This window comes from Tetrao urogallus, assembly GCF_951394365.1.
Source record: "Tetrao urogallus genome assembly, chromosome: 6".
NCBI lineage: Eukaryota > Metazoa > Chordata > Aves > Galliformes > Phasianidae > Tetrao > Tetrao urogallus.
The window spans coordinates 20841357-20859704 of NC_136819.1; positions in this window are offsets into that span (position 1 = coordinate 20841357).

Consider the following 18348-nt stretch of genomic DNA (forward strand, 5'->3'; position numbering starts at 1 on the left):
GGATATGAGTAATAGAAGAATCAACTCCTTGCCCAGTCCCAATCTCAAACTTCCATGAGTTAACAAGGTGAACTAGCAGAGAAGAAAGGATATTCTCAGGTTATTCCTTGCTCTCAGCACAATTGGTTTCAAGGTAGGCATAACTTGAAGTTAGTGTCTCCTGAAACTTAAAAACCACTCTTTCCACAAAACAGTAGATGCAACAAAACAAACTATTTTATTCATTCTCTTTTTAGAGCACTTCTTTACCTACATTAAGTCTTCTCTCTAGTTTTGGCTGTCTACCCAGAAAGTTGCATTACAGTTTTATAACACAGAATAAAAAATCCTTTATGTTCCTGATTCCTGAAGGATGAGAAGTAACAGCTAGGCTTGGGAAACTGTACAGGTGAAGTATACAGGGATTATGTTAGAAATTTTTGACAAAGTGATACTAGTTCATCTCTCCAATTTCATTTAATGTAAATGCTCATAAGGAACTTCATATATGTAAACATCATAAGGCTTGTAGTCTAAACTATGGAACTCATGGTCCATTCATATGATTAAGAATGACTGTATTGGAAGTGTGTTTTTCCAAGCAGCCTTCTGCCTCATTTAACAATGGTCTCCCCCTAAAAATAACAAAAAATACTGATTCTCTTAACTCCGTGAATCTAACAAATACACCATTTAGTGATGGATACCATTTAGTATCAAATGAATTTTTCAGTAACATCACAGTATTTACACCAAGCCTAAAAGCTATTCTCGTCTTTTCAAACTGAAAGTTTTTACTGTTAGAAGAGAGCTTACATTTCCACAAATTAATGCTTCCTAGTGTATTAGATAAAATACTTTTAAGAGAAGAAAAGCTCAAAAACAAAGCCAACCACATCATTCTATTTGCATTTATACAAGGAAATGCTATTGAGTTATTTCTTTCAAATATGCATTTACACTCGAATAAGCAGCCAATACCAAAAGGGGAAAGCTGTCTTTCATGTAAAATTAAAGTTTCACAGCCAGAAGACTCTGCCTGACCTGGGCAAGTGCCTACATATCAAGGGCTGGATTGAGTCCATGCATTCTTTTGATAAATAACATAGCTCTGGTGTGAAGGACAGGTGACAAAGAAAACAAGGAGATGGGTATTATCAGATGCGAGTGAATACAGTGAATTTCATAAAAATGTAGCCAAATTACTTTCATTCTTCTCTCATTATTTTGCTTTTTGTTCTTCAGTTATACAAAGCAAATGTTTTACTTGATCCATAGGCTTATCTCATGAGTGATCTTCCTAGTCATATAGACTGAATAAAGAATAAAGCATTACAAAAAACATTATGGTTTGCACTTATTTCTGCAAACCTGTGTACAAAACTAGATTTCTTACGGCCCAGACTTGTAAGCTTATAGCACCTGAGAATTTCCTGTTAGTGCAATTGCTGGAGAAGCATAGACTCATCTAAAGCTATCAACTATTTCCACTACTGAATCTTAGCAATACTCAGTAGAAGCAATTCTCATTTTCCAAGGAACAAGGGGAATCAAATTAATGGTAATACTCAAATATAATACCGTGCTGTATTTTGATAGTAGGAGAAAATAAAAAACAGTATTCTTAGGGATTCATCAACAACCTTGTGGCATATTCTTTAGAAATAAAAGGCATAGTAAAACCTGGAAAAAGAACAACTGGAATATTGGATAATAGAAATATTTCCATAAAGTTAGAGTTCAGTAATTTTACAGGCCAACAGAACTCACTGAATTTAAATCAGTAATATGTTATTTTTCGTTGATATTCAATTTATTGATATTATCTATAAAAAATTGTAATTTTCAACTACACTGTTTCTCATAATGGTAGCTTAGATTTGGTTTTATAGTAAATGTTGAAAGTTAATTCAATATCCATGCTTATTCTTAAATTTCCTTTTTTTAAGCGTACTAAGTTTCTGCAAATGGGAAGCAAGTCTAAATTAGCACTCAGAATCAAAGGAATAAATTTGTTCAAACTGCCCATATGTTTTCTATATTGCTACATTTCATCCTGTACTGTTTCTGTTATATCTTGGATGGAAATTGCACAACACTAAGAGTTTTCTGCTTTGAAGGAAACATACAGGTTCATAGCTAATCCAAAACTGTAGAAGTCAGCAAGATACTTCTTGCTGAGTACATCTCAGAAATGTTACTTGGTGGATCTTTCTAAAAATAATCATAATGCCTAGTCTGAATGGATTAGTGAGTTACACTGGAATGTCAACAAATTGGATAGAGTGATTCTGTTTTGAAAGGGAAGCATCTATAAGGTTAGATATAATGTAATCATTAAATTCCCAAAATTAGGCAGTCTGCACAGTTTATGTTAAAATTAGAAGTATACAAGCCTCCATCAGCAACAATAAAAATAATTCTTATATTAATTCTTGTGACGACCATGGTAATAACTTGTTCTCACGGTGCAGGATTCTTACAAGGGCTGTAAATACAGATGAACTGAATGGTAAATGCTGAGGAACAAGAACAAAGCAATAGCAAAAATAAAGAAAAAAGAGGCTACCGAGTCAGAGGAATGTTGATCTCAATACATCAGCAGTTTACACACAGTAAGAAAACTATTACAGGCACCATGGAAGGAAAAGCTGTAAAGAAAGCTTTTAAAGAAGACAGCTCTGCAGAGATTTGTAAGAAAGTTGTGACTAAAAGGTTGGTCTGGAAGAAAAAAATTTAAGAAGCAATCTCATGCTAACAAGAAGTGTATATTTTTCAAAAATAGTTAATAGTTGGTAGGACAGGGATAAATATTTTTCAAAAAAAGGCTGATACTTAAAACAGAGTGAAGTAGCAATGTTCCAAATAAAGTATGGAAAATTAAGTAGTTTGCAGCATTATTTTACCACATGACTTCTTCAGGTTTTTTTTCTGAAACTCTGCATACCACAAATATGAACCAGCGCATTCTCATATTTCTCCATATGAATGCATGAGCTACACATTAATTAAGACACATATTTCAAAAATCTATTACAATAGGCATGTAAATGAAGTAATAGGGCAATAAGTACAAGATTGGCAGAAATAGTCTTTGAAAATTGAAAATATTTTCTCATGTACATTAATAGTTAATGGTTTTGCTAACTTCTGCTGTACTCCTGCCTACATGTCTTAACACTTATCCGGTTGCATCAACAACATGACATTATTTCCATTCCTACCTTCTGAACACACTCCTGAAAGCTAAGCATATGCCAGTTCTACTTAGAGATAACTTGTGCATAAATATAACTTCTGCCACATGAATATCCATAATACCAATCATTCAGAACCTGGAATGATCACCACTATCCTTTTTTTAAAAAAATAAAAAAATAAAAGAAGAATAAAGAACTATTTTCCATAATTCTTTATATGAAATAAAATCTGGACAGAAAAAGGGGAGCTTATGGATACTGAATAACTCAAGCAGTCATTTGGCACAGAATATTCTTAAAATATGATAATTTAAGATACACATTTTCAGAAATACCTTTTGTCTATTGTGTTACCCAAGTATGCAGATGCACTAACTGAACTCCTGAAACGTTTTGTGCCCTAGCTTCTATTGTGTTTGAATTTGCATGTTATTAGTAGTGTTGAAAATCAGGTCAATGGCACAAAATCGCCACCCATTTTGGTTCAAAATCATTAGACCAATCTATAAATCAGTACATCCTCCTAGAAGTAAACACTGGGTCAATCTAACATAAAATGCTTTTACTACTTCACCTCATATTTTCTGATCCAAGTGAAATTTTGTTTTACAGTTAAAGATATACATGAGCCTACTGAGGTTTTACTGGCCCAGTTGGCTCTAATAGTTTCTCTGATGATTTCTTGGCGTTTGCTCTCACTTGTGACCTTTATTTTCTAGGAAGGATTATTATTACCCCTCTGCACTGTACATTTCCCTACAGGGTATCACAAGCCATATGTCACTCTTGTTTAGGAGGTTCTCATATACAGGTTGAATAATTCAGCACATACTTCTAGTGTTCACTGAAAATTAAGTACCAATTATTTTGGTAGTTATTCCTAGTTTATTTCAATTGAGTGTAAAGTTATAACATGCAGTTAAACACACAGTAATATATATAATATAGTGATTTGCTTATATCAATAATTTAGGAGTGGTTAATTTTTATTAAATTACACATACTAAGGCAAATATGTGAATCAAGGCAGTGAAAGATAATTTTTAAAGACCTTTCTAGCCTTGCAACTAATTATTTTAGTATACAGCATTTTGTGTGATATTCCTGTGATAGCATACTTGACTTTACTGTGAACCTTTGATCTTCACTCCTCCCCTGCACTTAGCTCATTAATTAATCTTTAGAGTCTACACTTCTGCCTCATAAGTCAATGCAAAACCTCATTTTGTTTATTTTATTTCACTCTGCTCCACCATGTGGGAAATATAAAAAATAAACATTCAGAAATGAATATTTTATAATTTTGAGGACTTACAAGCTTGAGAAAGCAGGGGGAAGAGGTAAGAACTTAAAAAGATTAGAAGAAAAGAAGAGGAAAAAAGATGACATTAATTTCAAGTGATTTATCAAAGATCTAAAACAACAAAACATTTACATGCAGACAGATGAAGAAAACAATGTTCATAAGATGATTTGACTTGCATACTCTGTTATGTGCAAATAAATCAGTAATCTAACCTTTAAGTGGAAAGCAGCTCAAAAGATAATACTGTCTAGTATAGATGGCGTCATATATACCATTTGAGTTTCTTCAAGCAACATGAGAAGCAAAAGTTTATGAAATGCTTTATTCCTACAAATCCTACCATTAATTCCTACTGTGCTGGTCTCTTCTGCGATACAAGAAACTGTTCTTGTATTGTATCTTTAAAAACTATTGCTAATCTAATACAGACAATAATAATACCTTTAGCAAGACAAAATTTGAGCAGTTTGATATATTAGGCAAATAAAAGAAAAAAGCAAACAACACAAAAACACCCTAATAAGACCATATGAATTATCAGTAATAATATCCAAAAAATTCCAAAATCACACATGCAGCCGTAAGTCTGATAAATGACCTATAAATGAGGAGAATTCCACCCAGCAGGTTTGTACACAAAATATGGTGATAATAGATCTGCACTAGAGTTACTTGTGACTCTTCCTAAAGGAAATGAAAGAATGATAGGAATTCTAAATTAAGTATTTAAGATGTTAATACAAACATTTGCAAAATGCCTATATTCCAATGTCGTCACAATCAGAATACAGTTTTCACAATTATGATTGTAGAAAGCTGCAAGGTGAAAAATCAGTCCTACAGCATTGAAAGATCTTCTGTACCCCTGATTTGTCTCATGACTCTGTAGCTCTCATTGCAAACAAAATAAATGACTGTACTCACACCAACACACTTTTTGATCCCCTCAACTCTTGAGCCTCATAAAAATTCAATATTATTTAGAAAAATTTGGTATGTTTTCTAGATACTTTACTAAATAATGCTTTACCAAACATATTACAAAATGTATTACAGGTAGATCACCATCTATTGTAGTGTTTGACTGTGTAACAATTTCCTGTAATCTCATGTCACATAATTAACAGAATTTGTTCAGAAATTCTGTCTGGTACAGGGATGACTGAGTTAGTATAATCCTCAATTACTTAGGAATCTATGTCTAATACCAACAGAACAAGAAAAGAGGATATACTATTTTAAAATTTATTCAATGTTGCTAAATATTTTGTCTCTCTATCTAAGAGTTAAACACCACCCATCCAAGGTTTCATTTAATTGCTTTATGAAGATGCAAATATCAGAGACAGGGTCTCACAAAAGTTGTCCTTATAATTTGTTCATTGTTGTTACAAGTGGTAGCCAGATCTAGAATATGTTTTAATCGCAAACGAGTAATAATGAAGAACTTGTTTTTCAGTAGAGAAGGCTAGAGTAAATCCACTGTTCCATTTACCAGACTAAATATGTGCCTACTTTAGCACCAGTTTACATCATGACTCACAAAAGTCATCACCTATTTCTGAACTTCTATACATTGAAATGTAGGGTATTTGGTTGTGTTTTCAGGATTAATAGCATTTTGTTGCACTAGGCAGGAACTTCATGCTCAAAAGTGCTAAATTCATAATGCCAGAAAGCACCTGTGAGCTTGGGCACTCTGTGAAGAAACCATCTTTGACACAATAGACCCATTTCCTGACACAAATCAAAAGCTAGGTATCCCCACGGCATGCATAAATCTTCCCTATTAACTGCATATCTGAACTATGCCTGTAGGATAATCTTTCCATCAGTCTGCTTCTATTGTTTTTTATGGATGTATGACAGTTGTTAATGGCTACCTACATATTTTATTCATACAAAACTACTTTATGTAATCCCATTGTAAAACACCAAAATTCTAAGGCAGGCATACACTGTATAAACCTATGTCAATTTTGCACATAGTGCAGCTCCAAAAACTTTCACCTGGCAATTAAATTTGTCTTTTAAAGTAAAAATAATCTGGTAATAAATGAAATGGCAAATCCCAGTTAACCAACAGATCACAGCTGTGTGATATCTGACACGTTCCTGTTAAAACGAAAATCTTTCCATAAGAAGATGGTCAGACTTGAATTCCAGGCAGCTAATTTCTTCTGTATTTGAATGCAATGTCTGAAGGAAAACTCAGAAAGAACAACGTGACAGTGTTCCTGTATAAGTAACACTGAGGTTATTTTAAGACTTCATAAAATTTGCAGTTTTGCTTTGATATTTCAAGAATTATGATAATGCATATTAGTAGCTACTCTATTATCACATCAATTATATATATTCCTGAAAAACTGGAAATCATGTGTCTAGATAACATACAATATAGAAATATAAGAAATTGTTATCAAATAGCATTTTCTCAACAGTAATTGAATATCTCAATCATAGATTATCAGTTGGTTTTATTAACTTTGTGTAATCCAGTGGATTTATTATTCAGCTCTAATAAAATTAATGACTTCTTGCTTCTGCTTATTCCTTTTTATGTATAAATAGCCTCAGGATCTAGAAAAGTAACAATCTTTTAAAAACTGGAGAGATCTAACAGTTTCTTACCATCAGAAAAAAAAAAAAACATTTGGGATCCAATATTAAAAATAAATGCCTTCTTCATCAAATTTATAGAACATAAAGATAAATTTAATCTTACAGAAAAATTTATGTAGGAAATGGAATAGAAAAGTAAAAAATGCTATTTTTTGAAGTGGAAAAAAATCCTTATAGTTACCATTGACATACTATTCACCTTCCATAACAAGTGAGAATAGTAAAGGGATAAAAATAGAAGGAAGATGTATATATGCATCAGACATATCCACAGTCACAGTTGAACTTACTATTGTATATAGAAAATCTATAAAGTCCATGCTGCATAAAGATCACACTTTGGCCTAATGTTAGCACTAGAATTATGAGAAACATAGGATAACAGGAGGTATGTTTCACCTTGTAATAATTCTTAACTAAACTTTAAATGAACCTCACGTATTTCATCTGCCACTTATTTTGCCTATTACAGGGATGTTATGAACTACTTTCGGCAGCTGCACAGAAACATATCCCATCTCAAGTTAGATCCTTCTTTATACAAAGATTGTGAATATTTTTCTATAATTACAGAAATCTTTGCTGGTGGTATTAAAAGTATGAAGTTATTTCTTCAATTGAACATTTTCTTAATCTGTCCTGTCTTTAATATAAATAAGATAGATCGCAACATAGTTTCATTTAAAATAATCACAACATTTGCATTCATACATGCACTGCATATAGTGGTAACTACCATAATTGTACAATTCCTATACTGGATATGAAAAAGAGAAAGATGGCGTAATGTTTGCAGATGAACCTGGGATCAGAGCTCTGTGAGGTTGTTTCTCATTCAGCCATATGTTCAAAATGGGTCACCAATATTAGTAATGGGCATTATGCATAGAAAAGCACTGAGCATACGGATTTTATCATTCAGCCTGTTTCACATTTGTAAAATCACTACAGTAATGCACTGTATTATCTTTTCACTTTTAAGCAATAGACAACTCTTTGCAGTTAAGTATTTGCGCAATGGTAACTTGACACTGATGCATTCGTAATAAAAACAATATCAATAATCTTTTTATAGTTAAACAAGAATTTTTTCGTAATTCCAATTGAAGAGCCACCTGCCATACGAACAGATTGACAAATATGGTTAATTTCTAAACAATTGTAATTCCATATTTGGGAATCACTGAATCATAATTTCTGAAGGACATCAGAAGATTGTCTAATACAACCTCCCCTGCTTACAGCAGTTCTGAATAGAGAGGAAAGATCACCTTCCTCTGCTTGGTGGCAGTGCTCCTTAATGTAGACCCAAATGTAGCTGCTTTGCCACAAGGCTTATTATCATAACATGCTGGCTCACATTCAACTTGATTCCTTATGTTCTTCTCAGCAAATCTGCTTGCAACCTGGTCCACAGCCTGTACTCCTGCATGGGTTTATTCATCTCAAGGTACAAGACTTTTATTTTCAGCTGTTGAATTTCACAAGGTGCCTGTTAGCCCACTTCTCTATCCCATTCATATCCCTCTAAATGGCAGCACAAGCCAGACACAAATTTGTCAATCACTCCTCCCAATTCAGCACCACCAACAAACCTGCTGAGGATGCATTCTGTTCCATCATGCAGATCACTGATTATGTTAGTTGGTATTGGACCTAGAACTGGCCTATAGGGCTTATCACTAATGACTGGCATCCAGCTTGACTCGTGTTCAAGTGTTTCCTAAGCTGATACTCATTCACTGAGGATAAGACTTCCTTGCAGACCCTCCCACTTGTCCCAGGGGCGTAGGTATTTAGTATTTTAAGCAAAATTACAAGTAATCTAAGCCCATAAATCCACTCAACATCTACTACCAAGCATCTACATCAGTATATATATCCAGCCAACTGGAAATATATATGCACAGAATTGTAGAATTGCTCAGATGGGAAAAGACCTTAAAGATGATCAAATCCAAACACAATCTAAACATACTACCCTAACTCTAATACTCCTCCACTACATCATGTCCCTGAGCACCACATCCAAACAGTTTTTAAACACAGCCAGGGATGGTGACTCAACCACCTCCCTCAGGAGTCTATTCCAGTGCTTAACAACTCTTTCTGTAAAAAAGTGTTTCCTGATATCCAACCTAAACTTACCCTGGTGCAACTTGAGGCCATTTCCCCTCATCCTGTCACCTACCACCAGTGAGAAGAGACTAACCCCTCTCACTGTAAGCACCTTCCAGATATTGGAAGAGAGCAGCGAGGTCTCCCCTCAGCCTCCTTCTCCCCAGAACAAACATCCCCAGTTCCTTCATTCACTCCTCATAGGGCATATATTCCCCAAGCCTTTCCCTCCCAAAGCCTTGTTGCTCTTCTTTTGACCTGCTCCAGCACCTCAATGTCCCTTCTGTACTGCGGTGCCCAAAACTGAATACTCAAGGTGAGGCCTCACCAGTGCCAAGTACAGAGACAGGATTTCCTCCCCAGTCCTGGAAAAACGTGCATGGTAAAAACAGAAAAAAAAAAAAAAAGAAAAAAAAAAAAAGAAAAAGGAAAAAAAGGGAATTATAAAACAATGCTTAAAATATGTCCAAAGGATCACATTTTAGACACTTGTATCTTACGTCATACAAAGTAGAATACAAATTATGTGCATTTTTAGAAAATAAGCTACAGAATAGTAACAGATAACCACTTAAGTTGTGGGGCCAACAGGAATTATTTACCTCTTGATAGAGAACAGACAAATGAATTGCCTCACCTTGAAAGAAGGGTATACTCGCCCTTCTTTCCAATTTTAAATATAAAAAAAAAAAAAAAAAAACAGTCATGGTCATTCTGAATTTGTCTCTACCTTCTGCTTCCCAGTTCTTTTATAAATGCATTCAGCCTCAAGATCAAATACTAGAATTACTGCTATTCAAGATCAAATATTAAACTGCTACCACTGAATTGCCACACAGATTTTCAAAGAAATTTTTTTTGATTTACACAGAAGAAAGATAATTGAATGTTGAGCTCTCTAGAGCAAATTCCCTGAAGTCAGGTTTCAAAGGCATTGATAATATTCTGAGGAAGTGCTATTAAAGTGAGAATGTGGTTTATTTGTTTTTCCTACTCTCTGTAACATCCCAGAGTCCTATTTCCTGATATACAACAACCTCTGAAGACTGGTCTTCCACCAACAGCACAATAATTTCTTGTTAAAAAAAAAAGTGTACTTGTACTGTATACCAGCAGCCCATTGACTAAAAATTTTTAATTTTTTGACCATTTCATTTCTAATTCTGATTTAGCTCTGCTTTCTGGTAGTTTTAAAAGATGTGTCATTACATTCTATTTTCTGCTTTATAAATGTTATGTCTCAGTCTGATGAGATCATCTTTCCACCATCTCTACACATGACTGAGTAAGGAAAAATGCTCTCATCCATCTCCATTTTTTATTTAAATTAAACTAGATACTTCATTTTCACAGTCCCAGTCATCCCTCACAGAAATAACAAGGGTCAATGATTTTGTTCTATAAATTTTCATGAAAAAAAAAAAAAATCAGAAAAAACCCTAAATTTATGTTGTTGATCCCTGAAGAGTTGTGACTGCAATTAATCTCTTGGGTTTTCCTTACACATCATAATGTACGGGTGTATGTGTAGGAAAAAAACCGTATTTTTCAAATTCATGTAATTATCCAGAATTTTCTTAATAACAAACTTTTAGCACTTTGTGAAGGGCAGGTTTCAAAGGCATTGTTTTACAGTTATTCTATTCTGGAAATAGTTGGACTATAAACAGAGTAGGTCAAAATAACATACTGGAGGGGACTTGGCTGGGTTTATACTTCAGATTTTTATGGAAATCACTCCATTGTTTTTACTCAGCTAATAAATCATGCAACTTGTTGGCACAGACACATTAATAACAGCACATGGCATAAAATGAGCACAGATATTTCTTTTCCTTACATATGAGGAGGAAAAAGGACTAAAATTTGTTGACTATACTGCAGTTTTAAGAAGTACATTCACTGAAGTTCATTCAGCACCCTAGTTTTTTAAATGTTTTAGATTATTTGTTTCTTAATCATGACATTCCAGCACTTAAAAAAAATGCCACGCCTATATCAATCACTGTATAGCTTGTAGAAACAAAGTTTTCAGCTATGTAAGAGTTAAAGAAAGTTTGATATAACATCTGCATAGGATACAGCCAAAAGTTAAGTAGTATTTTCAAGAAGTTTTCTTATTCTGTCACTGCTTTAAGCTACCTGATTTTTTATTTTTCCTTTTAAGGAGGTAAGGACTATTTCTTCACTCATTTCATTTCCTTCATATATAAAATCTCCTCTATAATAAAAAATAATGACACTAAAATGGCAGTTAACTGCTATGAACTATTCTTTTTCAGTTAATTCTCTCATGTCTGGCATTTGGTGGAATCAGTAAGACCTTTGCAGAACGGTTACTATACAGGTGTACACTTCACCCAAATATGGGTAATAACATTTTAAATGTGCCCTGCTCAGGTGTAAAAGATGTTATAAAGGAGAGCAGATATTGCTATATTTAATTACAGAAATACCCAATCATAGAAATGCATTTTTTTCCCAAAAGATGACAGCAGCAGGAGATCCTCCCCCTCATCCTTGCTGTGGAAACCACATGGTCCAAATAAATGGGAAGGATCACCACCAACTGATTCAGAGTGCCTTTTCCTAGGCATGGAAGGTATTCTCAGAGGAAATCTTACATCATGTTCAAATGGGACATTAACCTCCTAAATATAACAAGAACAGCTTGAGCTACTATGGCTTTGCAGTACTCTGGGAAAAAGGACACTGCAGCAAAGCTTCTTACTTTTACAGAATGCTCTACATATATACTTTTCATGAAACTCTAATGTTTAAACTAATGTTATTTTAAGTCTGTATGAACATCCTTAACTTTTACACTGCATCAAGTAGTTTTAATTCATTTCAAATATCATGTATTTAAGTCATTTTTAGCTGCCTGAATCCAAATCAAAATATGGCGCTTGTTCTGAAATACAAATATCAACACTTGTGCTTACACTGAAATAACTGAAGATATGAGTCATTACTGGATTTCATACAGACTTGTCTGTAGTTATCCTCATATCCTAGGTTATCCTCATATACTCTGTGACAGATGCTATCTATTTCTGAGAAGCAATACATATGAATCTATACCATGAAGAAGGAAAGCAACTTCTAGATGCAGTAAAGAGGCATGTTGTAACTACTGTTTATATATGCAGAAACAAAAATTACTTTCCACGCTGTGGTTTACAAGTTCTAATTATTTCATTTATCAAGACAGAAGAATATTTAGCTTTATCCAGAAGGCATTAAAAAAAGTAGCCAAGTCAAATTGTATATCTAAGAGGCTTAAATAAGCCTCATGTTTATCCTAAACAATGCAGCAATCTAAATCATAAATTATAGTTACGCACTTGGAATTCACAAACATCTGAAACCTTAATCCATAACTAATTTGTACAAGAAAGGTAATTCTTCATATCATAAATGTATATATATGGATGAATTAACATTTAAACATCCCACAGCCAGATCATCCTGAGGTTGCAGTAATTGCTATCATATTTCACCAATGTCTTGAAAACAGAATTTTAATCTCTTGGTAGGATGATGATGTAAAAAGCATTGTTTTGCCTCTGCCTGATCGCACATGCTAAGGATTAAAGATGTGCTGAAACATATTCAGTAGTTTCTGAATACAAAATAAGCTCCTTTTGCTGAGGAAGTCAAAAGAAAACACGTTATCATTACTATTAAGATATGACTGAAATTATAAGTAAAACAAATAGGCAAATTAGCAAGAAAAAATTTGAAAACCTGTAACCTAAATTTTACTTAAATATTCTCCTATTTTCTTTTGCAAGTTTACAGATTTCCCTGTATTTCCTACAAATTTATCCATGTGTCCTGCAGTCTAAAACCCAGTTTTCTCCAAAAGAAAGTATGACCTAAAAAAATCCCTAGCTATATAGAGTCAGCATATTCTCTTCATGAGCCCTTCACACGATGCATTACACAGAAAGGTGTCATGTGGTTTTGCTTATGTTCCGTACAGTTTTATTTACTTCCTAGTATGTAGTTCATAGTGCCATATCAACATATATCTTTGAAACACCATCTTAGGCAATTTCTCAGTTTCCAGAGACTCACTTCAATGAAAAGACATTCTTCACTCTTGCAGTTCAAGATAAGAGAAAAACAAAGACAATACCATGGAATGCTTATGGTTAAAGAGCCACATTTTTTAAAAAAACTTTTTTTTTCCCCCCAGGATATTAGCATCCTTGTAGATTACAAATTAGAGAAGTTTGGAATTTTTCCTTATAACCTACTGCTCAGCTTTCCCTCGCATATTTTTCTCCTCTTCCCAGACCCATCTATGAACAGAAGACCACTAAAAGGGTTAAAAAAAAAAAAAAAAAAAGCTGAGCTCCTTTTGAAAAAGAAAAAAAATAGAAGCAACAACAACAAAAAAAGAAAACTAATGCAAGAAATTGCACACAAACTACGACAACTACAACAAGGTCCACAGTAGCTTCATACATGAAAGAGAAAAGATTTTATTCAGCCTTTGTCCTTGAGGTGAATTAATATTTCAACAATTTGTCACCACTTAATCATGATGTTTTTATGACACAGATGAACAGAGGATTACACATGACTGCCTCTGGAAAAATGAACCTGAGAAAAAGATCAGCATGTGTTACATCGATCCCCGAAGTCGTCAGCAGAAAATGAAAACATATTGACCGATGAGTGGAATAATGGCTTTGTTGACAAGCTCAGTGATGCTCCCTCTCTGCAACTAAGTGGATGGAGAGATAAAAAGACTTGCACATGATGAAAATCATCTACAACCACTTATCTCTCTCTTACACAATCACCCCCCCCATCAGTCACATGTGACCAGCTGGCCTCATCAATTGTGAACACAATGCTTTGCTATTCTGGTCACAGCTGACACGAAAGCACTTCTCTCATCAGAAAAATGGCACTACACCTTATGGTAATTAATAACACCCCTCTTCACCTTTTAATTAAATACAGATGAAGTCAGCAAATCTACTGTGGACTCATGGACCCAATTTATCCTTGTAAATATCTTAAGGTCTCATGAGTTTTATATATGTAACCACCAATTTGCAAGTTCCATGCAACAGTTCTAAATACATATATGGTATACTAAGAAATGAGCAAGAAAAATAAATCCTTCTGCAAGATGCCAAAAATCAGAAAGTGAAATATGATAAGTGGGATCAAAAGTAGATGAAATAAAAAACAAAAATTACTTTTTTTTTTTTTAATCTTTCAACAAAGTACCCTTAAATGTTGGAAAGGCATAAAAACTGTATTGACTGCATTAAAATGTAGTAACTATGAAAGTAAATAACAGTATTTTTGTTTCAATAATTCAATACTCAATATCACAGTGATAGTCTTTGTATCACAGCTGCAATGTGCAGAACGTGCTGTGCAGAAGGCTCAAAGACAGTCTTGAACTGGATAAAACTTTTTAATTATACATTATTACTTTCTGTAGAAACCATTAATCAGGAGTGTAGGTGTTAAGCATATTCAGTGACAAAGTAGCTGGGCTGTGCAGTCTGGACATCTGTGTAGTGAATATTACGCATTGATCCTAAGAAGAGATCATTCAGTCCTCTTATTTCATCTATCCTATTTTTTATGTAACACTTCATATGGAAAACAAGAATTTATATTTTATATCATCAAAAATATTTTATCCCAAAGAAAAAAATTAAAGCGTTAAACTGGAAAAGCCAAACTCTCTGGCATATATTTGATTACAAATGAAGAAATGTATTATATTAAAGAAGTGGCAAAAATAATCCCAAGAGCTGTAGACCTGGGAAATCCAGAGAAAAGTTGAAAGAAAAGAATAATCAAAGACACAGGTGAGAAATAGTATATGATGCAGAACGGTTGTACTAATTCTCCAGACCCAACCTGAGATATTTTTACTAAGAAAATTCCAAGTTTTTGGGATGTCTACAAATTCTATTTTATTTGTCTTCACCCAAGCATCTGTAAATGGAGGAAAGATATAGGACCATAATTAATAGTATATCCAAGATTCCTCACTAAGAAATATTTCAGTTATATGATTCAGTCTTACGAATTGCATACAGAAGAGCAGAAGTGAAAAGTTTAAAGCAGCTAATGGAATTAATGGAATAACCAAGTAAATGCAGTCATAATATATCAGGTAATTTTGTTCCACTTTTAATGCAACTAAACATCTCATGTGGACTTCCACAGATGACTATCTTTGCGCAAGGAAAATTAATGCAAGCTGTAGAAGATAACAGAATCAAACTCAATCTTATAAGTGAAATCAGAAAGTGCTGAGCTCATAGCAAAATGAAAAATAAGAGAAGATATGGTTATATTTATTATGGTTATAATTATATCAGCCATTTAAAAGTAAAAAAAAAAAATACAGGGGACTTTTAACATAAATGACAGAAATAAAAACAAATATGCATATCCTAGTGCATTTAAAGGAGAAAAAAAAATACAACAAAAGATTGCTTTTAAGCCTTAAAATGATGAATTTCTGTAATTGCTGGTTACTCAGAAAAGCATGGAGAACCAAATCCAGAAAATTTTGTTTCTTACACCAGGCTAAATTGATCTTAAGAAAGGGAAGAAATTATGTGGCAGTCATATAGGGACAACCACTATTAATAAAATGAATTAGAACAATTGTAACAAAATCATGATTTTACTTTGTGTGCTAGTTTATCAAAGTATATGTAAAACTTAATATCAACATTTGATCTTCAATTTTGCTGAGTAAAGTTATGAATCAACCCACTCTTTCTTATACACTCAAATGTTTAATTAGCACATAGAAATACATATCCATGCATACTGGTACATAGTGGAAAAGGACACTTTAAACTGCTATGAAGGACAAGGATTTAGTGAGCCTTCTAAACCCTTATCAAGATTTGCACACAAAGAATATTTGGGAACTATCATTTTCTGATTTCAAGACACATGGAGTCCTAAATAATTTGTCACATTAAATATATTTTATCTTTTATTGTTCTTTAAAATTGACAAAAAGAAAAAAGAATAAAGAAATGCCAGTAAATACTTTTCCATACACTAACATGTTTAGCATTTTCAATTCTCAGTATCAATGCATGTGATATCATTGAGTCAAATATTGTGGTTAGATATCCAATTGCTGAATAGCTGCATGACTCAATACATCTCTAATCATTAAGACAAAAAAAAAAAATCATCATTCCTATCAGTGCAGCAAACAAGCTGCTACTGGAATTACGGAGATTTCTAGGCCTTTGCAAGTTCTCCTGTTCCATACAGCATTTTGGGTTAACAATTCTTTTGCTGGACTTTTTAAGGTATCAGATCAGATATGGCTAGCTAGAGTGAATCAATACAACTGAGAAACATTCCTTAATTTTCTGTATATACCAAATGATAACATAGTCCTACTATTTTTGTTTTTGTTGTTGGTGGTGGTGTCACTGTTGTTTTAAATATGAAGATAATAAGCAGAATTTAAAGAGTTATTACCTCAGCTCAAATCCTAGTTTTTGTACACCCAGAAATATCACAACAAAATTAAACAAATGCAAAAGAGTGTATCAAACACTCTTAGCGATCTAGGCTAGATAGGCTAGATCTAGTGCTATATCTATATATTGCATGTATTCTTATGTATCACAAAATGACTCACAGAGCTAAAATAATAATTGTAAAAATATCTGAATTTTATACAGGATTGACATCTCTGGAGACTTGTTTTCCCTTTATTCACAGAGCAGAAACTGTATCAGTAGCTGTACTACAAGCTCTTTCTCACCACCACCCACTTCAGGAGACTATTGTTAAAGGTAAATGACTTCTCAGTTTTACAGGATGACACCTACAGTCTTGAGTCATTTATGGCCTAATTTGCAGGGTTGATAAGCACCTGCACTTCAAGCTGACTTTTAAAGAAATTAAATACAACTTGAACCTATGGAAGGAGGAGAGACTTGTACTGAACTGAGATAAACCAGATTCTAGAAACATACATCAGTAGTCTAGTACAAAAGATATCCTTTTATTGTTAACTGAGATCACAAAAGAAAATGAAGTCAGGCAAGTAATTGCTGTTATGTACTTAATACTCAAAGTGGGGGGAAAACGTACTGCAGGAAGAAGAATCTGATTATAACCATTTTGTAACCAAGGGGGAAGAGGACTTAAGTACCAGCATAGTCATTAGCATCAGCTGAATACCCAATCATCAATATTGATCACTTAACACCCAGGCAATTTCTTACTCTGTCAGGGAAATGTTAGCATTTTATTCAAAATCTTAATGAGATTAAGGGGGTCAAACAGTGTAATTAAACAGCAACAAAAGCAAGTTCAAGCCCACCTTTGCTTCAGTCACCATTGTAGTGAAGTTTCAGAAATGTGCTATATCCTTTAATAATAGAGATCTGAAGTGTCTTTTTTGCAACTGTGTCAAAGCTTCATTCAGTGTTAGAGAAATTATCTGTTATCTCTCTGCTGAAGTTCTGGATGTAATGTCTTTCCAAAGAAAACATCTTCTCACCGTTTCAAAACCATAAAATGCATCGCTACTGAAATATTACTAGAGGAAGTACTGACATTCATCTTTTTCGAGATAAAACCTTAGCAAATATTTGTATTTCAAAAACATACATTTATAAAGATGCAAAGATATACATCATCACCTTTCTGTAAAGAGGTCTAATTAAGATTCAATTTGCTACTGTGGTAAATGTGAGATTATTTAATTATAATCCAAGTGATCCAAATTGAATACGTTTCTATTTCAAAGACTCCCTTGCATGGTGCTGAGTTCATTAAATTCAATTAGCAGTAATATATGGCTGTCATGTTTCCTTTCTGAACCACGGAATTATATTAAAGTTCTTAAATTATTTCCCTGTAGAGAAGCATTAATACAACATACCGTAAAAAGGAAAAGCTTAAAAGATTCTTACAAATTTCCATTTATTATTCCCCATTTTTAGACAGTCTCAAAGAAAGACTAATGTAAACACAATAATGTATTACGCAGATCCAAAACAAAAATACCTTACGATGAAGAACAGGAACAGACAATGATTACTGAAAATCAGAAGTAGTCAACAGGTACATCAATGCCAACAA